General features: G+C 30.3%; 1 long non-coding RNA gene across 1 annotated transcript; it reads right to left on the bottom strand.

Moving 5' to 3' along the window:
- Positions 1-8,015: 8,015 nt before the first annotated feature.
- On the bottom strand, positions 8,016-9,171 carry LOC149055515 (uncharacterized). The gene is made up of 4 exons (XR_016191362.1): positions 9,011-9,171; positions 8,841-8,852; positions 8,660-8,689; positions 8,016-8,051 (listed from the first exon to the last, which is right to left on the bottom strand). It is a non-coding gene; the product is annotated as an uncharacterized LOC149055515 (long non-coding RNA).
- Positions 9,172-9,775: the final 604 nt, after the last annotated feature.

Here is a 9,775-nt window from a genome sequence, read left to right as displayed (position 1 = left end):
GAAAAACCCTTACAATTTTATATAATAGTATAGATAACGTATATTAATGAAAATTATTTAAACAACTTTTAATATACATTAGGATCTCCATGGAAGAATACTTAATCTATTTAAATAACATAAGACGTATAATTAACAATTAAGGTTCTCCGATTAGCGTCACTCTATTCCTAACTGCGATTAATGACGTTACCAAAATATTAAAACTACCCACAAACATAAGCATATGTGCCGATGGCAATAATATGCACCGCAAAGGAAATAATAAATCCATTCTAGAAAACATTCAAACGAGCTTAGATATCATAAACGATTGAGGCAAAACTAATGGTTTTAACTTTGCTCCCAGTAAATCAAAATGTATAGTTTTTCAAAGAAAACCAAAAAAGCTCCCAAACCCAACATAAAACTTCACAATATAATCATCCCCATAGTCAAGAAAGTCAAAATCCTTGGAATGACCTTTGATAAAACCTGAACAGGAAAAAACATATTTCTATCCTTAAGACCAATGCTTAACAACTAACATCATTAAAATATTACCAAACAACAAATGGGGGGCATAAAAAGAAATATGTCCACGATTACTGTTGTACATGACCAGATATTGTTGTGTCTCCTTCTGAAAAGTAGTTTTTATTTATTGATAAGATTTAACTGTGCCATAATATTTAATATAATAATATTAATCATTAAAGTTTAATAGAATAATGTTAAATAACAATAATATTATGGTAAACATTTTTCACAATACCTATAGACCTCCTCTTACTTTAACAATGATATAAAGCACTCATTAGATCTAAAGTAGATTACGGTTCCATCATGTACGGCAGTGCCAAAATTTTTATGTTGGCCAAACTTGAAACAATCCAAAACACAAACCTACGACTAATACCAGGTGCATTTAAAAGTAGCCCAATCAACAGTCTGCTATGCATTTCAAGGGAGACATCACTAAAAAAGAGACGGAAATTACTTGAACTTCAATACGCTATTAAAATCGCTTCTTATCCGGACCACTCAACCTATAAAACTATATTTAAAAAAACAAATAAAGCTGCCTATAACGTACCCATCAACACAAGCAAACCAATTGACATAAGAATAGAACCTTTCTTTAACACGCTCAACATTAATCCTAAACACATTATAAAAACTGTCTCTCCTATCAAACCACCTTGGACACCCAATAAGTTTGAAATAGATTTTAGCTCTGCTGAAAATAATAAAAATAACTCAGACCTCCGGATATTTAGGAACCTTTATAGCGAACAAATGCAAAACAACGATCAAATTTTAGTATTTACAGATGCATCCAAAACCGACACTAGTATTGCTTTTGCGATAATTATAAACGATTCTGTTTACAAATTCAGACTACCAGCCCTGAACAGCATCTTTACCGCTGAAGCCGTAGCAATCAGGAAAGAAATCCAGCTAATAAATGAGATGCCAAACCACTCGTTCAATATTCTCATTACCAATGTATATTTAAAGTTATTTAAATATTTTTCATTAATAGACGTTATATTATACTTAGTATAATATTTATATAAGTATATTATTTGAAAAGTTATACGAATATCTATTATATTCTTTTTTTATTACAAAAAATTAAATGTATTTCAACTAATTCTTTTCCATATATATAGCTTTGAAAAGTATGTTTACTTAATGTATAGGTACTTCGAATATCTATTTTAACTCATTTATAAGAACTCGGTAAATGTTTTAAAAATTACACATTGGCCAAAACATTTAGAGCAGCGTTTTTAAACTAGGGGGTCGCGATTACCTTATAGGGGTCACAAGTTTAGATTACTACACATGGTATTTATAAATTTTATTTCGTTTGGTCAATCGGTTTATGATATAATATTTTTATTGTTAAAATTTGTGGTAACCTAACCTGGCTGAAAAAACTGTTAACCGTACATAAGACATAAGCACAAATGTGATAATGTCCAACAAATTTCAAAAGTTATCCAACAGTGTCCAACAAATCGAGTAGAACGTGTTTAGCGCAAAAAACAAGTTCCAACAAAAAGTTGCGCTGCTGGTGTGAACTTGGCAGCGCAAAATTGGAAATTGGTCTCACAGTGAAAATAATGTCCGACAAATTTCAAAAGTTGTCCAACAATCGACCAACAAATTTGTTGGATTGATTAGATATATGTCTGCTAATATTGCGCTGTCAAGTTCACAAGGGTCAATCCGCCGAGACAAAAATCAGATCATTACTGAGACGTGCAAAAGAATTAAAGCTTTTGCAGACAAGAACTATACACGTGAACTGTTCCAGGAAATTAAGAAGCTCACTGGGGACTTCAAGCTAAAAACATCAGCTATAAAAGATGTGTATGGAAAAGTGCAGACAGACCCAAGCAATATTCTGGAATGCTGGAGGACTTACTGCCAAAAATTGTACACAGACCCAGATGAACACTCTGACAATAAAAGCAGGTATGGTTGACAGGAACCAGGAATTCTCTCTGAGGAAATTGAACAGGCAGTGTCAAAGCTGAAAAACAATAAGGCACCCGAATCAGATGAAATCACTGCAGAAATGTTGAAACTATCTGGAGATAAAGGAGTAACGATCCTATGGAAACTGTGTAATGAAGTTTGGACTACAGGAGTATGGCCTGAAGACTGGGTGGAATCCATCTTCATATCACTTCACAAAAAAGGGTCTATCGAAGACTGCAGTAACTACTGCACCATCTCACTCGCCTCCAAAGTCCTACTGAACGTCATTCATGCAAGACTGAGGTACTACGTAGATAGTCAAATACCTCCGGAACAAGCTGGTTTTATCAAAAGTAGAGGAACACGTGAACAAATGTTGAATATACGCCAGCTCATAGAGAAGAGTAGAGAATTCAATCAACCATTGGTATTGTGCTTCATTGACTATAACAATGCTTTTGACTGTGTACAATGGAGGAAACTATGGATAGTCATGCAAGAAATGGGAGTCCTTGAACATATCATTAACTTAATCAAGAATTTATACACAAAATCAAAAGCAGTTATCAGAGCGCAAAATGCAGTATATCAGATCAGTTTCAACATACTAAGGGTGTTCGACAAGGATGCATTTTATGACCTACTCTCTTTAATATCTACAGTGAAGCAGTATTAAGAGATTCACTCCAGGAATGGAATGGTGGAGTAGTTATTGGAGGTAGAAAGATCAATAATTTGCGGTTCGCGAATGACACTACATTATGCACCAAGTCTGAATTGGAGATGAGCCAATTAATAAAGCGTTTTGAAGAAGCAAGCAATAAGTATGGACTGACAATCAACAGGAGTAAAACAAAGGTTATGGTTATAAATCGAGCAGGAGTATTATCACACACCAATGTACTGAACAACTACCAAAAAGTGAATGAGTTTACATATTTAGGTTCAATTGTACAAACAGATGGAGGATCATCCGGAGAGATCAAGCGTCGCGTTACACTTGGGAGAGAAACAGTTAACAGGTTAACACCTATTTGGAAGGATAATCATATCTCCAGAAATAGCAAGTTACGACTGCTCAAGGCACTCACCTTCTCGTGATGCTCTGAAACATGGACACTCAAAGCAGAAGACGTAAAGCGCATAAACGCCTTTGAGATGTGGGCCTACAGACAGATGTTGAGAATCTTTTGGATGGAAAGAAGAACCAACTTCTCAATTTTGGCCATGCTAAATATAGAAACAAGACTGGCAGTGGTGTGTAAGCAGAGGATCCTAAGATTCTTTGGCCACATTATAAGAAGGGATGAATCTAGCCTGGAGAAGCTAGTGATCGAAGGAAAAATAGAAGGAAAAAGAAGCCGCGGAAGAACACCAATGCGTTGGATAGACCAGATCAAAGCCATCACTGGCTATCCACTGGGGGAGGCCATTCGATCGGCAGAAAATCGTGAGATCTGGAAAGGGATTGTTGCCAACGTCAAATGATGGGTCACCAAACTTCCGCTTTTGGAAGATGGACTACAGAAGAAGATCATTGACCTATAAACCACAGACTATATGCCTTTCATTTAGTCTGTGTATAAACTAAGTTAATAGGTCTATGGTATATATTCTTCTCATGTACTTAAGACAGTTCTCCGAATTCTGAGGATCATTAAATCATAATCTTATAAACTATATTAAACAATAAAAGTATTATCTTGATTTATTATATAATTACTGACGCATTCTCATAGTTATTTAATAACTAATAAGTGAATAAATCTATAATATTTATTCTTTTATATTTACCGCTACCGGTGTCTGATAGTAATATCACAAATCACAATAACATAGGTAGTATATTGATAGGATAGTATTTGGGTTTGCCACTAGGGTTCACTACAATCTAAGTCTATGCGAGTCCTATCGTAAAACATATAGAACGGTCCATGTATCATAAGCAATTTAATATGGTAGTTGTGCAACCAGTATATCTTAAACCGTGCTACAAATTATATGAGCTTAATGGTTTAATGAGAATTTGCAAAGACAATAAAGGAATCAGATAAGATTACATTTTTTTTAACAAAGAGTCAACACAGCAAGTCATTATTGTGTAACCTATCTGAAGATAATCATTGCAAGTGCAATTAATATATTATGTTTATGATATAATTTACACAAAAGAATTTAAGTATCGATCTTGGTGATTTAAAAGTCAATAATTTAATATTTAAATTAATGCTTTAATAAACTATAGCACTCGTGTGCTGTATTTACAACTGAACTAAAAACACAAACTATTCAAATGTAAACGATTAGCTAAGTACACGTCATGCTTCATTAAGAAAATATGATGTTAGGTAGGTATTTAATAACAACGAATGACATTTCTGTAATTGATAATAGCGTTTAAAAACACTTAACTATGATGACTATGATGTTATTTTTTAGTCCTTGAAGAGTTTAAACTCATATTATGTTTAAATTGTTATTACATGACATAATATAATGATGTTTTAATCATCTAAACAAGCTGCATTTCAAATAAATAAAAACCAAGAAACAATTACAATCTCTAGCAGTGTATTCTATTTAATTTTGGATTTTCCATATGTTCATTCCAGGAGAGATGTAAAAACTAGACAATAAACATATAATATTCTATATACTCACTAAGATCCTCTGCATAAATATATATAATACATGATACTTATTAATAATACAATTATATTACATTTAATACCTACAATATTTAATGTGTAGTAGTGTTTTATAATATTATGATGAACCTCTTTCATTTTTTTCCATTTCTGATGAAAATGTAAGCATTTTGATGTGTGTATATTAATAATGCATTTAGAACAAGGGTGACTAACCTTTTAAGGGTCAAGTGCCAATATTCTTCAATCTAGGTTTTGAAAAATATTCACATGCCCAAACTATAATTGAATAGCGTTAAGAGGATTCAATACTGTGATTTTCTATCTTTGTCTAACACATGCGCGTCATAGGATTTTAGCGGTGTTCTTTGCCAAACGTATCGATGGATATAATTAAGTGATAAAAATTTTAAAAACAGATTTAAATTTTTTGTCAAGTGTACTTGAAATCGACTTTCCCACATTTTTGATTTTAACTTCTCCAAAAATTAAAAAACGAAAATTTTTTAATTACTTTTTTTTTTGACATAACGTTCTTAAGAATTTGGTAGACAATATTGAAAATGTGAACAAGGCAATCACACGTAGTCTTGACGACAAATTCAAATCTGTTTTTAGAATTCTTATTGGTATATTAGATCAATTGGTACGTTTGGCAAAGAATATGTCTTAAATCCTATGTCGCGCAAACATTAAACAAAGACAGACAATAACGGTATCGAATCCCCTTAACATATGTTAGATGTACAATATAAATTGTGAGTTGCTCCAGATTATTTTTATTAGGTGGTTTGAAAAAAATCATACTTTTAGATACAAATGAGCGTCTACGATTTTATTGTGACAATTGGAAATTAAATATTTAACAAATTATAATAATAATAAAAGTGCTACGATTTTGATTGTTTTGAAGTAAATACTCAATACAATAAAAACCCAATAATTACGTACGTATAAATTGTGAAACTACAAAAAAAAAAAACAAACATGTGTTGATAAGTTTTTTTTATATTAATAATTCGAAGACAAATTATTAGAAGTATGAAAAAATGTTAGTTATTTTCTTAGTAGCTTCATCTATAAAAATCGGGTAAGTCGTAGATATCGCTCTGCTGTACAGTACCCAACTAGCACCAAAATGTCCATAATTTATTTCTTTTCTCGTTCGAAACGAGGATCTTGAGGCTTTTTCGGACAAAAATATAATAATAATGTATGAGACATACATTATGGCCCACGGGAAACGGCGCATTACATTGATCGTACCTGCCCTCACATGGTCACCGGAGATGTTTGTGCGATGCATCTTTTATTGTAAAAAGTATAATAATACTTCCCAGAGTAGCGTGGGGCTTACGACAGCTTGTAAATAGGTAAAGAACAGGAGATCTGCGTCTTGTGACGCCTATAAATCGTGCTTAAACGGGGGGACGGAAAAAAAATAGTATGATACCAATCATAAACTGCTGAACACTGCGATGTTAGTTGAATGTTGATTGCGGTTCATGGATTGATGGGTATTGCCGGGTTGGCCACCAACACACTTGGTTGGCATGGCCCATCTTCATCAAGCCCGGACCGTGGAAATTGTTGTTCGGCGATTTTCTTGCGCACCCGACAGCCCAGCGAAGTCATCTTATCCCATCATGGTTGACTTGTACGACAGCAGTGAAATTGAAACAATGAAATGTCGGACGTCTGACGTGTCAGCTTCAGACAGTGTGCACGAGGTTTGGTGCTGGAGCTTCGAAGGAACGTGATGTTGCCGACATCTGGCGTTATCAGAGATTGTGAGAAAAAATGAATTCGTATTTCCAGCGAGCTTGTGTCTTGGGTCTCGTCGGTGAATTTGTTGAGGCGGGGATCAGCAGTGCAGATGGTTTAAGTATTTTTTTTATACAATAATTTATTATGGCTTGGAAATGACCTGCCAATACACAGTGGAGGTCGCGACCGTTACACCGACTGTTAACTTTATATTTTAGACGTGCACTAGTTTACTAATAATAGTTATGCCGATTATTGTACCGAACAGGTACACTTATCGTAGATAATATTATACTGAAAGGTTTATATGATAATATTAAATAATGCTTAAAATTCTGTGACGTTACAAATGTTACCTTTAATTTTTATAAGAGGTCAATTCACAATAAATGTTCAACTCGTGGAGCTAAACGTTATCTTCTGAGCGTAAAATTTGGTATGTTATGTTTAGCACTTTTAAGATGGAGACAAATAGCTAATAGGCAATAGCAGTCAAATCTCAAATCTTTACTTTTTAAATAGCATATTGTAAAAATGTAAAAGTGTAATAACCTGATTTATATGTGTAGACAAATTATTATACAGTAATTATTAAATTAAAACAGAACTATAATAAACTGAATTCTATAAATGTTAACTAATTCATTAATCTTAATTTACAAATAAATTAATGAAAACACCTACCATTGTTTTCTTCTAAAAAATAAATAAAACCAATTAATTACAATAACAATCATAAAATGTTATGTATGTTATTAATATTATTTTCAATAAGAATAGATCATTAATGAATATTTCACTGTTGAAGTGTTAAATTTGTAATTTAAATAAAATGATGTTAATATTGATTGTAAAAATTTCAAGTTTCTAATTATTATTGGCGATAATAATTTTCAAAGTGGTTATTCTTAATATTAAATGTCTATTTAAATTAATAGTCTTTTTTTTTCGTTTGTACCGAGGACCGGAGGAGGAACTGTGGTGGCAGTACTTCTCCTCTGGCCACCATCGTTTATTGATAATAATTAATAACCATAAATTAATAGACTTAAATAATTTATGATTACTTTTTAATTAGAGAAATAAAAATATTGAAATTTCACTAATTATTCAATTTGAAATACTAACCCTCCACTGGATTCAAATCGTAATCATCTTGTTCACCTGAAAATTGATTATTCTTTATCTATAGTATATTATAATACATAGTACATTACCCATTACACAACATTATTATTAATTTCCAATGTAATTTTATAACATAATGAAAGGTAAAATATTAGGTATTTATATAAATTTAATGATATAAATATAAAATTATTGTTCAAAAAATGATTCCTAACGCAGACGGTAATTCAGAAAATATATAAATAAATATTATTATATAATGGCATTATTGATATAAAAGTAATTTATTTTACTATTAGTAAAACATTAGATCGAATTAAAATTTTCAGTTATTATTTCTTTCGACGTACCTACCTACCTACTTTAAAAGTTTCAAGTGCCCACAAAGAATATTTTCAAATTACAATAAAATTGTATTCTTTGTTTAAATAAGTACCTATCTAATTTTGCCCAAATATAAACTTAATACATCTATAAAAAAAATAGTGTGTTGGACGTTGGTATATTTTTTAGTTGAAGTCTGAACGACTTATGAAAAAGGTTCATAAAAATATTGATTGAAAAAAATGTCCTATATACTTAAAAAAAAATGTATGGAATAATAATAAAATGTACTTGTCAGTTAATTATAATAATTAACTTACCAGTAAACTTAGTATAAGTTGTTAGAATATCTATTAAATTTTAAAATTAAATAAAATTATGCTTTAGTAATATAAAAAATCTAATATATCAATATTTAATTTTAATTTTAAATATGCGGAATATCATAAATATTTTAAGTCGGGTACTATTTATAAATTAATTATTAATTTAAAATATTACGTTTACAGCGTGCTAAAATTAAAACATCACATTTTTATTAGTCCATCTTATCTATTTAGGTACTAGAAATTAGAAATGTAGAATTAATTTATATTTTGATTTACAAATCATTTATGACAAAACATTTTACTGCAAATACGATCATACTAAATCAATAAATTATGCCATACCTTGTAAATCTACTGATGACAATACTGAAGTAACTGGCATAACCCAAATTGCAACACATAAAATTGTAAATGTTATTAAAATATATTTGAAACAAGTCATTTTGATTCAAAATAAGAGAATAACTGAGTTAACGTGAATGTTGAATAATAAATGAAACAAAATAAGATTTCTCTATTAATTTTATAAGCGATAAGATAAATGTTATTCAATATAAGTTGTTTATTTAGGCCCATCTGTGGCATATTGTGATAGGTATTTGAAAGTTATTATTTACCCAGGTGATAGGTATATGTAAAAGAATTATTCAATTGATTTTTTTTTTTTTTTTTTTGTGAGTTGAAAAGTCCATTTTAATAAAAAAATTTTTCATGAAAAACTTTAAGGTTTGTTAAATTATAATTTCAATATTAATATACTGAACGAAAAACCTATATGAAATTAATAATACTGAGTTGAATTAATAATAAAGTATTAAAATATGGTCAATAAAGACAATTACTAATAATACAAATTTTATTTTATTAAGCTTGCAGTCAATAAATAAAATTATTTAATTAAAAAAGGAATTTTCAAATTAATAAATTTATTTTATATATTTGGGAAGAAATCTTACTAAAAACTATAAAATTAACTATACATTTTTTTCTAAAAATATATTAATTGAATGAAACAATTTAATTTAATTATGATTTTTATTTATTAAAATAACAATATTTTAATTTAATTTAATTATAATTTTAGATTGTATTGATTTTACCATAATA

Source organism: Diuraphis noxia, unplaced genomic scaffold (assembly GCF_037042655.1).
Source record: "Diuraphis noxia isolate RWA-SAM2 unplaced genomic scaffold, SU_Dnox_SAM2 contig0004, whole genome shotgun sequence".
Lineage (NCBI taxonomy): Eukaryota > Metazoa > Arthropoda > Insecta > Hemiptera > Aphididae > Diuraphis > Diuraphis noxia.
Note: the sequence above shows the minus strand (reverse complement) of the source record. Positions and strands in the feature narration are given on the sequence as shown.